Source organism: Scylla paramamosain, unplaced genomic scaffold (genome assembly GCF_035594125.1).
Source record: "Scylla paramamosain isolate STU-SP2022 unplaced genomic scaffold, ASM3559412v1 Contig56, whole genome shotgun sequence".
Lineage (NCBI taxonomy): Eukaryota > Metazoa > Arthropoda > Malacostraca > Decapoda > Portunidae > Scylla > Scylla paramamosain.
This window is the reverse complement of record NW_026973721.1, coordinates 144,233-162,500: the sequence shown is the minus strand read 5'-3', so window position 1 is coordinate 162,500 and position 18,268 is coordinate 144,233. Positions and strand designations below refer to the sequence as shown.

The window sequence follows — 18,268 nt, the reverse complement described above, 5'->3', positions numbered from 1 at the left end:
ACTGAAGACGCAACAGACAGAGTAAGATGGAGACGAATAATTCGCTGTGACCACACCTAGCGGGAGTAACCCAAAGTATAATAGTTAATAGAATTTACATCGCGCCTTCCATATCAATAGTTCATGCTTAATTGAAACAGTAAATCAAACCATATCATACAGGTCTGTTAATGTTTGTTCCTCCCTCATGTTAATTTTTATAGTACAGCGATGTATGGCAATGTACGCAGCTATATTTGCAAGCTTTCCTGTGTTATCGGGAGCTTTGTTGCGCCTTCCTGATTGCATTCCTGTAGTATCGACTCTTCTATCTTTCCTTCTTTGAGTGCGGTGCTCTTCCCGGCCTTTGTGTCGCCTTGCCGTGTGCTCCTGTATGTTGGCGGGCCCAGGACGGGAGGGGAGGCTCGGCGGGCTCCCGTGTACTCTGCGGTAAGGGTAAAGTGCAGGACGAGAGTGATACGGGGAGTGTCTGCGAAATTATCGATGCGCCACATTGTCTTGCTTTCTTTCATGCTTGGGTGAGGTGCGCGCTGTTCTCTCTCTCTCTCTCTCTCTCTCTCTCTCTCTCTCTCTCTCTCTCTCTCTCTCTCTCGTTGTTGTTGTTGTTGTTGTTGTTGTTGTTGTTGTTGTTGTTGTTGTTGTTGTTTATGTTGTTTATGTTGTTGTTGTTGTTGTTGTTGTTTTTGTTGTTTATGTTGTTTATGTTGTTTATGTTGTTGTTGTTGTTGTTGTTGTTATTGTTGTTGTTGTTGTTGTTGTTGCTAGTAACTTCCGGAGAATCTTTTACTTACTTCTCTGGCAAAATATCTTTCAGTAACGTCAAGTTCTTTGAAACACACACACACACACACACACTAGGGAAAAATCCAGCTCGAGCCCCTTAAGACGCTGCCGCGCTAAGAGGATAACAGGCGGTATTGGATCTTACATGGAAGCGACTCAGCGAAGGGAGGGAGAATGTGTGTGCGTACAATCAGACTTCCGAGGCAAAGGAACCGCGTAGTTTTCCATGCATCCAAGAACTGAATACATGGAGGAGAGAGCGAAATCAAAATGAGATGAAAAGAAATAAGGTATTCTCAGATTCCGTCTATCAAATCGAGGAATAAAAGGGGTTGAGGAATGAAATGCAGACTGCTCTATTTGGCCAGGAGTGATATAAAGTCGTGGTGGTGGTGGCGGAGAGTAACAAGCGACGCACACACAGGACACTTCACACATAAGGTGCAGCGTCGCGTGTTTCCAGAAAAGAAATCACGTAGCTTTGAAATTCCGTAGCAGTGCAGTTGTTAGAAAAGGCGAGGGGCGGTGCGAGGGGCTGTCAGGTGCTCGAGTGAAGCAGCTTTGGGCCGCAGCAAGAGAGGGTGAAGAGCGATGGAGGCAGGGTGCTGGGGACCCTCCCAGGCGAGACACACCTGGTGACCCTCGCATCTACATCACTCCGTTTTCAAGATTTACACAGATACACCCAGGCCAATAAAGGAAGGGAAAAGGCCAGCGAATTGCCGCCTCCTGTGTGCGAGGAGACAAAAGTGCCAGAGGGACTGTTAAGGGAGCTCGGCGAGAGTCAGAAGCAAGGCGAGGAGAGGCAGCATTTGCATGTTTTGGTGTCGTCATTCCAGCGTGCTGAGACGTTTAAAGTAGAAGTGCGCAGCGTCAGGAGCAAATCACGGCCTGTAATGACTGTGGCTCCTCATACGAAAAGAAAGAGGGGGACACAACAGGCAGACACTTGATAATGAAAATACAGAACATATAAAAGGACATAAATTCAAGAAGATAGGAGAATAGAAATTGAAAGACGGGTTATTTGGACGAAGGAAAGAAAACGAGCGAGTGGCGTTACAAAGGCGAACCTCCTGAACTACGAGTGAATCAAACTGTCCTGCTACTACGAGGAGTCTCGGCGGGTCATCTAGACGTCGTTAAGGGTCACGCAGTAATGACCTTTCACATTCACACCAGAACAACTGTACAGCTTGGGTTTTTTGTATGAAAGGGCGCGTCTATGATTGTTCTTCATCCTTAGTAAATAAATGATACAAGGTCTTCACTATAACCTATGTTGGGAAGGAAAAGTAGAATGAAAAATGAAAATGTAGAAAAAAAATAAGAGAAAAAGGAAAGGAGGGAAATAATTCAAATAACAAAAGGAAAAGTAAGAAAATATTAACTTATATAAAGATACATGAAAAAAAGAAGAAGAAGAAGAAGGAATCTCTCTGCTGGAATGTAAAACCAACTGCTCAGAAGAGTTTTACCTCAGGAAAGTAACATTAATCTCTCTCTCTCTCTCTCTCTCTCTCTCTCTCTCTCTCTCTCTCTCTCTCTCTCTCTCTCTGATAGGTCCAACTGTCGCGAACACCAGATTAAAAAAGTTGGCACTTCTCAATTTGAAACATTTCCTGAGCCATCTGTCGAACCTTCGTGGTGGTGACAACACCGCTCCGAACACTGCCCGGGCTGTCTTCTTCTTCCTCTTCTTCCTCTTCTTCTTCTTCTTCTTCTTCTTCTTCTTCTTCTTCTTCCTCTCTCTCTCTCTCTCTCTCTCTCTCTCTCTCTCTCTCTCTCTCTCTCTCTCTCTCTCTCTCTCTCTCTCTCTCTTTTCTTTCCTTTTTTTTTTTTTTTTCCAGTGATGGTGTAGAATCCTTGTTAACCTGTCACCGGCACCATGAAACACACTTCGGAACCCGAATGCCTTCCACTAATACTGTTTAGGTTAGATTGAATTTAAGAGATCTAGTACTATTTAGGTTAGCTTGGTTTTGTTAGTTTGGCTTTAGAAGATCTAATACTGTTTAGGTTAGTTTGACGTCAAATATCAACGCAGTCATTGGTCGAGTCGAGATAAGACGCAGAGACGTTTCAGAATATGATCCATGGTGCGTCTTTGTGTCTGCGGTGGAGCTCAAGATACAAGTAAGGACTCCAAAAAAGTAACCCGAACTTTCATTAATTAAGAGTTATGAGATTAGATTAATTAGACGAAGCTTCAAGGAAAAGTATGGCGAATGTTTGTATCACTGGTTCTCTTATCGTAACAGATAAGGTATCATCTGCTTGTTTGGCTTGTTTGATAATCACTAATATCAATTGCCGAGGAAGTGTCACGGAAAGCAATTGTTTTCCTTTAATAATTACGTGATAACTCCATTAGCGAATATTGCACAGCCGTGTTGTTCAAATATTCGCGCTGGGCTCATTATGCAAGCTGAAATGCATTTAATCGAGGTGGCATACGCAAGCTCATTTATTTCCGCTGTTTGTTGCTATCGCAAAGTAATTCGTCTTGGAATGTGCGGGAATGCATTCTAATTACTATGAAAGAGTTCTGGGTGTTGGTGGCTTGAAAATTGCATTAGCGGTATGTGTAGCATTTAGTGTGTGTCTGCTCTTTAGGGATTTCCTTATAGTTATGTATCTCCTTTTCCAGATTCTTTCCCTTTCGCTAAAGTCTGTATATTAGATCTCTTGTTTCCTCAGCTTCATTGTTTTCAAAGCCAAATAACAATCTTCCCACAATTTCACCCTGACAAAATATTCTATGCAAGGTTTTTTTGACTTCATGCACTCTCTTCCCTCATCATTACATCCCCTGCCATCCAGGATAGTGAAAGAAGTGAGTGTTTGGAGTTACAAAATGTTACAAAAACGCGACACCGCTGGTCACACACTGACGGGCCGCTGACCACTCCGCCAGCTCCGGCCACCGCTCGCTTGATATTGCACTGAAGGGACTCTGCTGCCACACTTGTATAACTTTGTAATGTGGTTTTGTTATGAGGCAATACACGCAAGGGAGTCCCCTGCCACGCTTGTATAACTTTGTAATGCGGTTTTGTTATGAGGCAATACACGCACATTACTCTTGTGTGTGCGTGTGTGTGTGTTAGGGAGATAACAAACGAGCGGTGGGGGCGGGCTGTCACCGGGTCGCATATTACTGCTCTGCTTCACGGGGGTCTGGTTAGAGTATCATGGAACCTCTCCGCCCCGTCCCACCGCCCCGCCCCGCCTCTCCTCTGCCCCGCTGCTTGTTCCGATGCGGCCCAGAATAGTGTCACAGCGAGGCGTCACACTCCATGTATTTATCTGACAAGCCAAATCTCACGTATGGTGCAACATAACTACACCATTATGAAACATTTAACGACTCAGAGACTGTTCGTGTCCCTGCGCAAGTTTTGACGCTTTATGTGTTTGCTTGTGTAACTCATTCAGCACTATTCAGTTTTCTATCTGTCTATATACCAGGCTGGCAATCCCACACGGGGTGGCCCAGACAAGACACCACACACTCATACATACACCATTCACACTGTTGGTCCCATCGCCCCAATGTAAAATCATTACTGTTGGTCAGATGTCGACTAATTATGTTCCCCTTGAAAATAGCTCTTATGAGAGAGAACGTATCAAAATAGGATCCTTATAGCCTGAGAGACCCCTTCACTCTGGCTAAGCTGCGTAGGATGCGGTGGCTAAGAATGTATACAGACAAGGAGGCAATGAAATAATGCAATGGTAACAGTGATGAAGAATGTGATATTGACACATAGATACTCGATTTCAAGGAACAATAGGCTTGACTGCAGTGCTGCGTTGGCTATTGTTTCCAGCTGTAATTCTTTAGCGTTACGTTATGTGCAGTAATCCTGATTGTCCATCTAGGAAAAGGGACCTCTCTCTCTCTCTCTCTGCTGAGGGCTCCACTACGAAACTTGAAATCTGATAGACTGTCAGCAAATCATATGGAAGGTAACTGCAAAAACATTTTATTTCCAACCGTGACTGTACATCAATAAATCACTACTTCCGGCCGTGAGCGCACATTGATAAACTCACCACTTGTCTGTCTGCCTTTACCACTACTTCTGACCGTGACTGTACACCGGTTACAAAAATATGTTCCTCATCTGTCTGCTTTTATTACTTCTGACCATGACTTCTTCAATAAATCACTACTTCTGACCGTCACTGTATACATCATTAAGCTCACCATTCGTCTGCCTGTCCCGCTTCGCTTTCCCCATCAAGTAAGAGTAACACCGCAGTGCATCCTGGGCCACATGACGTCAATCCCTGCCACCCACGTATCCTATATAACCCTTACTTCCCCCTTGCCCTGCGTCATATCCCTAGGGGGGTCTTGAGGAAATCTTCTTCCCTCCGGAGAGTTTTGTATATTTAGATAATACGTCGTAATTTACAAACATCTGAAAAATAGAGTGACAAGTATTAGGGGCGGTCATGCAAGTCCCGCATTAGAATGTTTATATCTGGCTGGCTGACTGCCCAGTCTTCCTCCCCTTACAGAATGGTGGCTCTAGTAATGCGAGGAATAACACGGATTCCATACACAGACCGGAGCGAGTCTCTCTCTCTCTCTCTCTCTCTCTCTCTCTCTCTCTCTCTCTCTCTCTCTCTCTCTCTCTGCTCTCAAATTTTCTTTCCATTGTATAGCTATGTATTTATTTACCTACCTACCCACCTACCTACCTACCTACCTACTTATCTATCTGTCTATCTATCTATCTGTATCTATTTGTGAGTGTCTGTCAGTCAATGAGTCGGTCACTCAACTCATGCGATCAAGCAATCAAACATTGTATCTATCTGTCTATCTATCTGTGTGTGTGTGTGTGTGTGTGTGTGTGTGTGTGTGTGTGTGTGTGTGTGTGTGTGTTTCGGTATATTTCCATGCACACGCACCACAATTGGCCATAATGTCACTTGGGTTAAGGAAACACATCAGTAACCCAAAAATAAGCCGCGTGTCCCACTCCAGAGAAGAGAGAGAGAGAGAGAGAGAGAGAGAGAGAGAGAGAGAGAGAGAGAGAGAGAGAGAGAGAGAGAGAGAGAGAGAAATATGAAATAACCACAGTAACCATCAACATCTAACCTCCTCCTCCTCCTCCTCCTCCTCCTCCTTCTCATCCTCCTCCTCCTCCTCCTCCTCCTCCTCCTCCTCCACAAACAATAAGTACCAGCAGCTCATTGACAAAGCCGCGTTTCTCTCCCGAAGTGCCGAGTGCTGTATCTGCAAACCACTTTGAGGCGAAGGGAGTTTTCCCCGTGGTGATATAAATGGAACTTTTCAGGCCGTTCTCCTCCGCGATGGTTTTATTTAGCTTAACACTGAAATTCCATGCGTGGGTGAATGTTAATGTATGTATGTATGTTTGTTTGTATATGTGTGTGTGTTTGTGTGTGTGTGTTTCGTGTGTACGTAGATATATGAATGTGTGTGTGTGTGTGTGTGTGTGTGTGTGTGTGTGTGTGTGTGTGTGTGTGTGTGTGCGTGTGTGATTCTAGGTAATTTCGTCTGTCTTCATCTCTTTCTTTGTTCTTCTTTGGTCTGTGTGTTTATCTGCCTCTCTCTCTCTCTCTCTCTCTCTCTCTCTCTCTCTCTCTCTCTCTCTCTCTCTCTCTCTCTCTCTCTCTCTCACCATCTATCTACCTAGGTACCCATCGCATCGCATCAATCTCTCAGTGTATAATCCAGCCAAGGGACCCCGCCGCCAACGAAGGAGGGACGAGACGATAAGATTAATTACAAGTGCGTCCCTGCCCTCCTTCCTTCTTCCTTGCCTCGGCCTGGTATGTGAAACTCCAGAGCGTCAAACTGTCCTTCACCTCCTGTCGCCCTCCCAGTAATCTTCGTTCAGCTCACTGTTTCGGTTATTTGAGCTTATTTTCTCATTTCCTTCCGTTCCGTTGCCTCTTGGAGTCTTGTTTCGAAGTACTCAGATGCGAATGATTGAACTTCTCACCTCGTGAAGGCGTTTGACATGTTATAAGCAGGAACACTTGAAGCACTTTCTCATAAGGATGACTTTTTCTAAACTGGTTCAGAGTGGAAGGAGGGAAATCTGCTTGATAATACCTAATCTAATCTAATGTAACCTGATTTTAAACTCTTACCCTCACATTCTTATATATTTATTTACTAACTTATTTATTTACTTATTTATTCATTTATCTATTTACTTATATATTTTGTGCTCTTCACCAGACTAACTGATAAAAAAAAAATCCCTACTTCTCGTCATATTTTTCACACCTATCTAGACTTCTTAACACTCACGTAAAAAATAATAACAAAAACTCCTACTGCCATCTCCATCCAACTCCAGTGTTCGCTACGTGACTCTCCTTTATGGGACGCGAGGCCACGATTTTTAGGGGTTTTCTTGAGGTTTATAATGTATAGTGCATGTATTTTGTCCTTTTGTCCCGCCCCATTAGTGTTACCGCTATAGAAAAGAAGTAAGAAGGAGGAGGAAGAGGAAGAGAACGAGGAGGAGGAGGAGGGAGAGGAGGAGGAAGAGGAGGAGGAGGGAGAGGTGGAGTTACAAGAGGAGAAGGAAGAGAAGAAAGAGGAAGAGGAGGAGGAGGAGGAGGAGGAGGAGAAGGAGGAAGAGGAAGAGAAGGAGGAGAAGCAAGAAGAGGGAGATGTGGAATAACAAGAGAAGAAGGAAGAGGGGAAAGAGGAAGAGGGGGAAGAGGGGGAGGAGAAGGAGAAAGAGGAGGAGGAGAAGGAGGAGGAGGAGGAGGAGGAGGAGGAGAAGGAGGAGGAAGAGAAAGGAAGGAAAAGCATGACAAGGAGGAGGAAGAGGAGGAGGAGAAGGAGAAAGGAAGGAGTAGCGAGTGAAGGAAAAGGATGAGTGGGAGAAGCATGACGAGTAGGAAGAGGAGGAGGAGGAGGAGGAGGAGGAGGAGGAGGAGGATGGGAAACGGCCTTTTTTTCTAGTCACTGAACATCATTATAAGACTGGTGAATAGAAATGATTTTTTTTTTTCCCATACACTGAACTATTTTTTCCTCTGCGAACTCCGTAGATAACCTTTGCCCTTGACTGGAGCACCGGGACCTCAGCTGATAGATAAGAACATAAGAGCATAAGAAAATAAGGGAAGCTGCAAGAAGCCATCAGGCCTACACGTGGCAGTCCCTCTATGAAACATTTCTATTTCATACAGATCTTTTGTTCGAGTCTTGATTTCCTCGTGAAGTGATTCTTACAGTGGTGGCTTATGTGATGACAGTAGTAGTAGTAGTAGTAGTAGTAGTAGTAGTAGTAGTAGTACGTAGTAGTAGTAGTAGTAGTAGTAGTTATTATTATTATTATTGTTTAGGTCTTCATGGATGTTTTTCCTTTTAATCATACGAAATTCTTGCTAAACTATAAGTAGAATCATAAAAACACCATTGAAAACCACAGTATCTTTTCTATCGCTATGAAGTTACCAGTAGTCGCTATGAGGCGGCGAAACGTATGGGAATACAGGACTCGGTGATCTACCGTTCCCGCTACATGAATAATTATCGAGTGTATCGTGTATTCATGCCACCGCCCGCCCAAGTGACCCGAGGGACCCGCCCACACACCCTTACGCCTACCCTGATCCACCTGACTCGGGGGGACGGGTATGTGTGTATTGCTTTCTATATTTAGCTTTCGTCGTCTGCACCACATCACCCGTGCACTTTTTTTAACGTTCTTAGCCTGAAGTGTCGGAAGGCAGTCGTGGTAAAACTATCCTTTCGCGAACAGATCTTTAGAAACTTATTTACGTACTAAGCTCTCTTAAATATTTTTGTAGTCTGAAAAAAGCTAAGATTAACTTCCTTCACGCAAACTATTTTTACACAGTTTTAGAGGTTAGTGAAGAATGCCCATGGTAGTCAAAGGGTTGAATTTGTGGAGTCTTAGTTAATCGGTTCCCTCCCGCAATGGCGCAGGCAGATTTTTCAAGTGACACTTTTGTAAAGGCTCATGCCGCCTTCCAGAGCTCCCGATGCAGTCGCCGTCGAAGATTAGATTGATAGGAAGCATGTGAGTGTTCTTCGGCCATTCGGTAATAGCTTCTTAAAAAATTACCAGCGTTATTGCTGTTTTCATTGATAAAAAGAGACCCATGAGAACCCAATTACGATTATAGCCTTTGAAATCAGTCGTAACGAGAGTTTTCAAGGCAGCTTTTATGATTCTAGTGGCAGATTAACAAGGATACTGCATCATTGATAGGGGAAAGACTAGTGAGAACCATAACAATGCTTGTGGCCTTTGCAATTAGCCGTAATGAGAGTTTTTAAGTAAGCTTTTTATGATTCTAGCGATGGATTAACAAGAAGGAGAGCTCAAACTATTTCGTGACACTGGGCTAAGACCCATGTACAGTAAATGCGTATCAGTAAGGGCCGGGAGGAGGCCCGGGCCACGCGCTACCCCGGTGTGGAATGTGATAAAAGCATCCCCTTGTGCCTGGAAACAATGGCTATTCACAACACCTCCTCGGGAGAAGAATGTGTAACAATAAGGAGTTTAAATTTTAAGAGCAATCGTGGAGAGGGTGACAAAGGCGGGGCAGGGATACGGCTGCGGACTAAGTGGCAGCCTTCTCTGTGTCTGTCTGTCTGTCTTTCAGTCCGTCTGTGTGTGTGTGTGTGTTTGTGTGTGTGTGTGTGTGGTGTGGTGTGTGTGTGTGTGTGTGTGTGTGTGTGTGTGTGGGTGGGTCGGTGTGGGTGGGTGGATGTGTCTACTGGTCTTTGTCACTGTCGTCCCTTTGTCTCTCTCTCTCTCTCTCTCTCTCTCTCTCTCTCTCTCTCTCTCTCTCTCTCTCTCTCTCTCTCTCTCTCTCTCTCTCTCTCTGTCCTCTACCACTTTGCACTGACTACACACTTCACAAGCATCCTTCATCTTATTAGCGCTCCTTCAGTCCTTTGCAACGCACCCGCTGTTAAAAGGAAAAAGTACCTTAGCTGGCATGTTGTTAGAGTATTCCCTGCTGCTTCGCCTGTCCTCACGCTTCCTTCCCTCTCACTCGTGCTATCATGCCTTCTGCCTCTTCGTCAGAAGGTGCAGTGCAGATGTCCTGTCGCCAGCCGTCGCTTCTCTGCCACAAGGGGTAGTGCACGCGGCGGGCGCTCATTAAGGGAAGCCCGAAATATGTGGGTTATTTAGGTGATGAACTGGGGGATGTGAGGCTTGTTTTGATGAGGGACAGAGTGGAGTGGAGCAGAGAAGGACAGAGAGGAGCAGAGTGGGACAGGGTGGAACAGATTGAAACAGAGTAGAACAGAGTATGTCATTGTGGGAGAAAGATGGACAGAAAGAAAGAATAATTTACAGTAATTTACATCTAAACCTGCCTTCTCGAAAACAATGGTTAATTTAGCGGTACCATATTTATCAACAACATAAGGAACTCCTTCAGCGCCTCCGTCAAGAGATTAGCTCCTGGTATCCGCAGATTTTCGACTTAATTCTTTTCACACAGCTGTTTCGTAATACAAAAACAATAATTTACATATATACCTACCTTCTTGTAGAAATAAATGCTTAGTTTATCATCAATATAGGAAACTCCTTCAGCGCCTCCGTCAAGAGATTAGCTCCAGGTATGCCTAGATTGCCTCACGCCCACGTAACCTGCAATGCCTGAGTGCCGCGGGCCGCTCTCTCCCTCAGGTCAGGGAAAGGAACCATTGTAGCTGATCTCTCGAGGCCATTACCACCCTTCCCTGAGCTTCCTCATTCCTCTCTGCATTACTTCCATCTCTTCCCGCCCTGCCTCACGCCCTCCCACCCTCGTCCATCCTCCTCTTCTCTCCCTCGTTAATTCTTCTCGTTATTTCCTTCATCTGTTTTCTATCTGTTGTAAGTGTATCTTCTCCTCCCGGCCTATCTCACGTCTCTCTCTCTCTCTCTTCCTACTCCTCCTGCCATGCTCCACCCTTCCCCCCTTCCCCCTTCCCCCTTCTCTCTCTCTTTCTCTCTCTCTCTCCTTGTTCTTTTCCCTTCTATTTCCTTCTGCAGTGTACACTTGCAACAACCTCTCGCTCATTCTTGTTTTCCGCTTCTATTCCTCCTCCGTGGTTGAGTAGTATATAGAATATCTTACAACATTTTCACTGCTTTGGTTGTCCTTAACCCTTCAGGGGACTGTAAAAGATATGTTTGCAGAGACACTGAAAAAAAAAGGAGAAAATAAATTTTGTTCTTTCTAGGGTAAATAAATATTTAAAAGAAGGTAGTACGAGAATCAAGTGCGTGAAAAAGCTGTAGGTGAGCATTGTAGCATTGTAGGAAGCACTGTGTCTAGCAACGAATGGGTTAAGGTCTCTTTCATCTGGTGGTGAAATGCTACACTGAAATAAGATGCTACTCTCGACACATCAGACTCCTTTCCCTTGCAGCTCCTCGCCTGATTGTGACGATTTAAAGCATCTCTCCATTCCCTCCTATCATTATTGTGCATTACGCTATTAGTGGAACCAGTGTGCTGTGCGACTTTCGAGCTTACAGTGGTTAATTAGCGAAGCAGCTTATGTATAGTCACGAGGCCTCCTGACGCCCACCACGGCTGCGTTATGTGTAGGTTTCATAAGGACATAAGAAAATTAAGGAAACTGCAAGAAGCCATTAGGCCTACACGTTGTAGTCCCTGTCCCAAACATGCTTACCTATATCCATCTATCATTCCCATCCATAAATTTGTATATTATTAAAAAAAAGGAACTCGATCTTCTAGTTATTAGTTTCTCTTAGTTTCTTTCCCCTTCCTCACCCCCCCGCTCTCTCTCTCTCTCTCTCTCTCTCTCTCTCTCTCTCTCTCTCTCTCTCTCTCTCTCTCTCTCTCTCTCTCTCTCTCTCTCTCCTGGACATATATTTAGGCATTTTGCTGCTGTGACTTTTGATTTCACGAGAATGTCTTCAGTGGAGGAAGGAAGAATGTAATGGAGCAGGTCATATTATTGCCGCCGTGTGTGTGTGTGTGTCGGCGCGCTGTGGTTATCACATATTTTTGCATTTGAAGTAAAAGTATATTATAAACGAGGAGAGGCGAGTTGACGCAGCGAATAAAATAAGGTGATTTATGGGCCCAGGTAGCGGCGCCACCTCCCTGTCCCCCTCTCTCCTTCCCTCCCTGCTGCAGGTGTGTGTGTGTGTGTGTGTGTGTTTTGAGACGAAAGAAGAAAGATAAGATGATTTCATATGTAGATAGATAAATAGATAGATAGATAGGTAGATGAATAAACAGGTAGACTGAAATACAGAGATGCATACAGATATATGAACTGCAAACAGACGAATAGACAGACATGTAGCTCGAAACAGCAGATAAATACAATTATGAAAATCACAGATAGATCAATAGGAAATAAAAAACAAACAAACAGACGAATAGAAACAAAGAAGCTGATCCAAATATACGAATACAGACACAGATAAACAATTAGATCCAAGTAAATACGAGAACAAGACAGTTACTAATAATTCCAAAGAGGTGACACTTCCCGCGCCGCCCTCACCCTCCTCCTGCCCTCCCCCGCCTGGCGTAGCTCGAGGGGCGCGGTGGAGCCAATATTCCGGCCCAGGGTGAGGAAGGGCGCATCCTATTCAGCGGTCGTTATTAACCCCTGCTGGCTAATTACTCGATCGGGCCGCAGCGGAAGGAGCCGAACGTGGTGGTGCCTCTCTCTCTCCCTCTCTCTCTCTGTCCCACCCTCCTGCACTCCCTTCACGCACCTACGCACCCACCCACCCACCCACACACACTCACACACACACACCTTCTCACGAGCCTTGATCACGAGGACTATTCAAGCATCAGATCCCCATGGTGTGTGTGTGTGTGTGTGTGTGATCGATGTAGGAAGCGATGCTTCATTCCCTCATATGAACCGCTTCTCATCTACTCCTGTGGTCCTCGTTACACACACACACATACACACCTTCCAGATCTCATACATTACACCACAGTTTTTTCTTTTTTCTTTCACCTGTGTCTTCTCATCTTCTCGTCTCCTCGTCTTCTCGTCTTCTCGTCTCTCCATCTCCTCGTCTCCTCGTCTTCTCTTCTCCTTGTCTTCTCGTCTTTCCGTCTTCTCATTTCCTTGTTTTCTCTTGTCCCGGAGCGCGGTACATCTGACAAAGACAGGACAGCCAACATACAGGGCACACACACAGACACACGCCGTTCCCTGCTCACCGTTGTGACCTCAGCAAGGGCACGCAAATTAGAGCCATCGAGCAGGTCTGCTTACATTCTGGAGGCAGGGAAGGAATGTTACAAAAAGCCTGTAAATTGCAACCAGCCTGTAAAGAGGGGAGGCGGGAGTGTGTGTGTGGGAATAACACTATTAATTTAGAGCCACGGAGGAGAGGAGGAGGTGCCTTGCTGAGCCTCCCTTAGACTTGGTGGAAGGATGGGAGGGAAGGAAAAACAAAGGAGGCCACTTTATCTCGATGTTATAGCCACGTATTTCTAAACCCTGAGTTTTCTCATAAGGGTTATTTTTCCAAAGGCTACAGAGATGATTAGTCAGATTCTCATGGGTGGCTCTCTCAATGACGATCTTTGTTAAATTATCACTAGAATCTTGAAAACACTTTTTAAAATAGTAATGACTTCCACTGTTACTGTTAAAGATAATTGAAATACCAAACCGTTTAACCATCGGACCTCAGTGCCAAGGAGATAAAAGGGAAACAAGAGGGCCACACCTGCCTCTGGAATAAAGTCAGAGCTGCCCCTCGCCCCCTGGGAGAATGAGACTGCCCCATGTCCTTGGCAGAGCAGAGACCAACGCTGTTACCCTGCCAGTGACCCGTCAGGCCAGGGGCGTGCCTCTGTCAGTGAGGAATCTCTCAGCGAGGCCTCTAACACAGTTACCGGTGCCACTTGTCGATCATTCTAGCAGAGCAACAATGTTTTTTTTTGGCCGTGGCAGTGACGCAAGGCAGGGAGGCGGTGAGGCAATGAGGCAATGAATGCATCACCCACCTTCACTCCACTTCAACTAAACCCGCACCTGACTGTATCCCGTATACCTGACTGTATTCCTTTTTCAAATTGCAGCGGCCATGAAATCTTTGCATTGTCATTCTCACACCCGTTTCTTATTACGACCACAAATCTCAGATACATATTCATACAGTCACGATTCAGAGCAAATGAAGCTTCGCCACTCAATTTCGATATGAACGCTCCTCAGTTTTGCCAGCTGAGGACACGCGAGCATGGTAACACTGCCACTGACCGATGCTAGAGATCCCTGATTGGCCTCAGTGTTTCCGTTTTCTTTAAAATGTGATGCAGATAAATTATATCCTTCCGTCAAAATCTTATATATAAGACATCAGGTTATGAAGGTCAGAATAACCTAGTGTCTTATTACTAAATATAGATTTTGGTAAGAGCCAATTTGCTGCCCAAATTTAAAAAAAAACGGGAATACATGAACCAATCAGGGAGCGAGAGCATCCCTAGTGACAGTTACCAGGTGGCAGAATTAAAGGGCCGGAATCAGTAAGCACAGTGGCGTGCCGTGGACGTATGGGCGTGTGGCACAACTTCCGAGGCGAGCAGCGCTTGTTCCGCGGCTGGACCTGAGGCTGAGGCGCGGTCTCATCGACACAAGAGAACGTGATGAGGAGAATGAGGTGAGCGGCCCGTCAGATGCAAGTATTAGTGAATGCCTATAATTTTGACAATGTGTAACCAGTATTGGTGGTGGTGGTGTTGGTGGTGTGGTGGGTCAGGCGGGGTGCGTGGGCGGGATGTGTGGGGCCGGGATGTGGGGAGGGAGGGCAGGGTGGGGTGACCGGGTGATGGGGGCGGATGATAAAACACATCAGGTGAGTGATCTCGTTTGTATTTGGTATGAGCACGCACGCACGCACGCACGCACGCACGCACGCACGCACGCACGCACACAGCATTACACAATCTACTAATTTTTGGTTGTGATAATTTTTGACCAGTCGTCCGGGCAGCTCCTCACTCCCTTCCCTCCTCAACAACCCCCAACCTCCTCTCATCTTTCCCAGGCCTCCCTCCTCCCCAACCTCCACTCTCCTCTCCTCTCCTTGCTCTCCCTCCCCCATAGTCCATATCCTTCTCACCTCCATGCCTCTATTCTCTCCCTCCACCCCTCCCTATACCTCTCTTGTACTCCCGATCCTCTCTCTCTCTCTCTCTCTCTCTCTCTCTCTCTCTCTCTCTCTCTCTCTCTCTCTCTCTCTCTCTCTCTCTCTCTCTCTCTCTCTCTCTCTCCGCCTTTCATACGCTGCCACACACTTTTTTTCTCGCCCTCCCTCCCTCCCTCCCTCCCTCCACCTGCAGACCATTCCTCTTTGCCCTTCCCTCTCCCCTCTCTCTGTTTCCCCCTCTCGCCCTTCCGATTTATCCTCTCTCCCAGCCTCCCCTCTCCCACCCTCTCCCCGGCCGATGAAACTTCGCTGCACTATAAAATATCGCAATTGGTTAACGATTTAACGCCGAAATCTGCATATAAATTTGGGGTTAACAAATTTTGAAAAGCTCGCATTTGTATGTTTTTTTTTTTTTTTTTTTTTTTTAGGATCTGGTGATAGTCATGTTGTGTGTGTGTGTGTGTGTGTGTGTGTACAGGTGTCCCATTCCTTAACACACACACACACACACACACACACATACACACTAGTGATATCAATGGCCACTGTATGTCTTTGCCTTAGTCAATCGGCGGCCGTACATCTCCCTCCATCTTGAGTCGAGGAGAAAGAGGAGGAAGAGGAAGTGAAGATTCTTGGGTGAGAGGTGGCTTGACCTTAGCACTTCGAAGGCCAGGGGAAGGATCTCTCTCTCTCTCTCTCTCTCTCTCTCTCTCTCTCTCTCTCTCTCTCTCTCTCTCTCTCTCTCTCTCTCCCTCTCTCTCTCTCCTTTTTCTTCTTCTTCTTCTTGTTTTTAACATTGGCAAGAGCTGTGATTGTAGATTTGAGTGTTGGCCTTTTCAGGCTCACTTAGACTCACTTCACTTGATGTGAAAAGCAACCTTCCTTTGTGTTCCTTGCTGTTTACCCCAGGTATTGAGATGATACAACTTAAAAGATGTATTCATATATTGTTTTATATATTCCTTTTATTTGAAATGACCTTATTCCGATTTGAAATTTTGAACAGTAATTGTTCGTACTCATCTTGACACGGAAAGATGCGCCTTATGCTTTGTGCTCCTTTCGGCACGTAAACCCCGACAAGCAGGATGTTGTGCATTCACTAATTCTTGGTGTTCCGAAGCCTTCCGCACGGCACTGCTCTCGCCGCGTTCGCTGTATTTAATTGTCGGTAGCACATTAAGCACTGTTTCTGTGAAGAAAATTCATATTTACTGTTGATATGATTGTCGTCATTTTGCACAAATGTCATTTTGTTTGAAATGTTCTGGTTCAGGACACCACGCTGAGTAATGTGATATCAAGTGTTGAAATCATTCAGATCCCTCCATTGCACTTTGTTGATTTTTTTGTGAAAATCATAAAGAGTTTGATGTGTAAAGATAAATCTTATCACACTGCAGTTGTAATATAACCTGTAATCCATTGCTTGGCTGAATCTTAGTGATCTTGCATCACTTTAAGCTCATAGTGCACTATTAAATTATCAGTGCTCTTTGACTGTTTGTTTTTGATAATTGAAAAAGAAAATTTTATATTTGCAATCAGTTTTTTAAGTTGACCTAAGAAACAAACATTGATGCAATTTGGAGTCCATATGTTTAATTAAACATATTCTCAGTTTTCACAAAGTAATAATAAAAAAAGAGTTATGTCTGTGTGTGTGATTAATGAAAGAAGCAGACCTGAAATTGTGTCTCTTCCTCGTGTAAGGTGTGCAGCTTACCCTTCAGGCCCCTGTCGGTGCGGAGAGAGAGAGAGAGAGAGAGAGAGAGAGAGAGAGAGAGAGAGAGAGAGAGAGAGAGAGAGAGAGAGAGATGCAACCGTATTTTAAGCTAAAGATGTAGGATGTCCACCTGTTCTCCTTGTTCTGCCTGTCATGAAGTGTGTTGTGGTAGCACTGTAGCTCCCTCGTTACAAGTGGCCTTCATTATTTACATTACACATTGTTACAGCGTAAGGAGTTGCTGGGTGTGGCCTTCAGTAGGATAATGAGGATGGAAGCTGGCAGTGGTGACCACATCAAGACGTGGCACCACAACACAAGGAAGGTGTGTTGCTGCCTGTCTTCATTCCGTGAAGAGCACACCAAACTCCACCCACACACTCCACCTCACCACACACCTCACCACATAAGCATTTACTCCCCTTTTTTAAAATCTATTAATATTTAGCTTATCTATAGGCTTTTACAATTGTCTTCACTTTTTTTTTCATCAGATTTTGAACATTTTCACTACAGATCTGCCGGAAAGTAGAATGAAGATTGGTCTGGAAGCAGAATCTGAAAGCATGGAATTAAGTTATTAAGAGCACGGATGTGACAAGAAGCAATATAAACAATGATAATAGTAATAACAATAGAAGTATTAGTATAAGTAAGTCAATTTGAGCCCCCCATTGCAAATCTAACGTGCACTTAATGTTACTTCCCGGCAGGCCCGGAACGTGAACACACGATGATCCGCTTTGAGGAGGACAGTGTGGCATTCTCTTGCCTCACAGCAGACTGCAAGGTGAGGCTCAGGGAGGCTGCTGGAAGGCTCTGGTCACCGTTTCACCACGCTGTCGTTTGTTGCACCTGTCCGATTCATTCTGCACGGTTGCCTTCCAAATGTTACACATTAATTACAAATTTTGGTATGGACTGAAATGTGACACATGTACTCTGCGAGTACACGTGCACGTGCACTTGCTGCATCTCTTGTTGTCAGAGCCGCTCGTAACTTGTTGTTCTCTTGCGGTGGATGGAAGGGTGACGTTTGCTGACGTGATGACGTGAATCGTGTTTGGACAACATTCGGCTTTTGGCTAACGTCAAGTAAACGTGTCTTTGCTTTGTTGCTTTCTTGTAAATGTTTACAATAAGTTATAAATTTCTTATGTCAGCCAACCAGTTGTGGCTGGGAACTGGAGTTGTGCTGTTTTTGTAAAGGTTTGTTAGAGGTTGAACTAATAATTCATATTTGCTAGTTAAGCTAATTTTTGTACCTACTTATTATGAATTTGTCTTCCTCCTCCATACTTTTTTTTCTTCTTTCTTTAATGAAGAGGCAAGGTGATGTCTGAGAACAACTTACACATTTTAAAAGTTTGAACTACATTCTGATTTAACTGTGCTGCTTCACAGTCCATTTTAAATATCAGGATGCACCACCATGTAGGGAAGGAGTTAGTATAAATCTATGTAAAAGATAATTTGAGTGTAGCTTTTGATGTTGTAGTGTAGGTAAATGAACCACAATGCAGGCAGTCACTGCAGTCCTATGTTGTCTTGCCTTTGAGTGTTAATGCTACAGCTGGGATGGATATTGTTGGGT

At 44.9% G+C, this 18,268-nt stretch overlaps 1 long non-coding RNA gene across 13 annotated transcripts in view; it reads left to right on the top strand.

Annotated features, from left to right (window-relative positions):
* The window catches only part of LOC135098343 (uncharacterized), a 36,849-nt gene that overhangs the window by 6,864 nt on the left and 11,717 nt on the right, over nucleotides 1-18,268 (top strand). For 3 of the 13 annotated variants that reach the window (XR_010266848.1, XR_010266841.1, XR_010266838.1), the window contains exons 1-2: nucleotides 14,439-14,453; nucleotides 17,388-17,464. The exons of 2 other annotated variants lie outside the window; for them this stretch is intronic. This is a non-coding gene — a long non-coding RNA (uncharacterized LOC135098343). Of the gene's footprint in view, nucleotides 1-14,434; nucleotides 14,454-16,903; nucleotides 17,000-17,387; nucleotides 17,465-18,268 lie in introns of those variants that run through there. 8 more of the 13 variants (XR_010266849.1, XR_010266847.1, XR_010266840.1 and 5 more) reach the window with 4 other exon arrangements.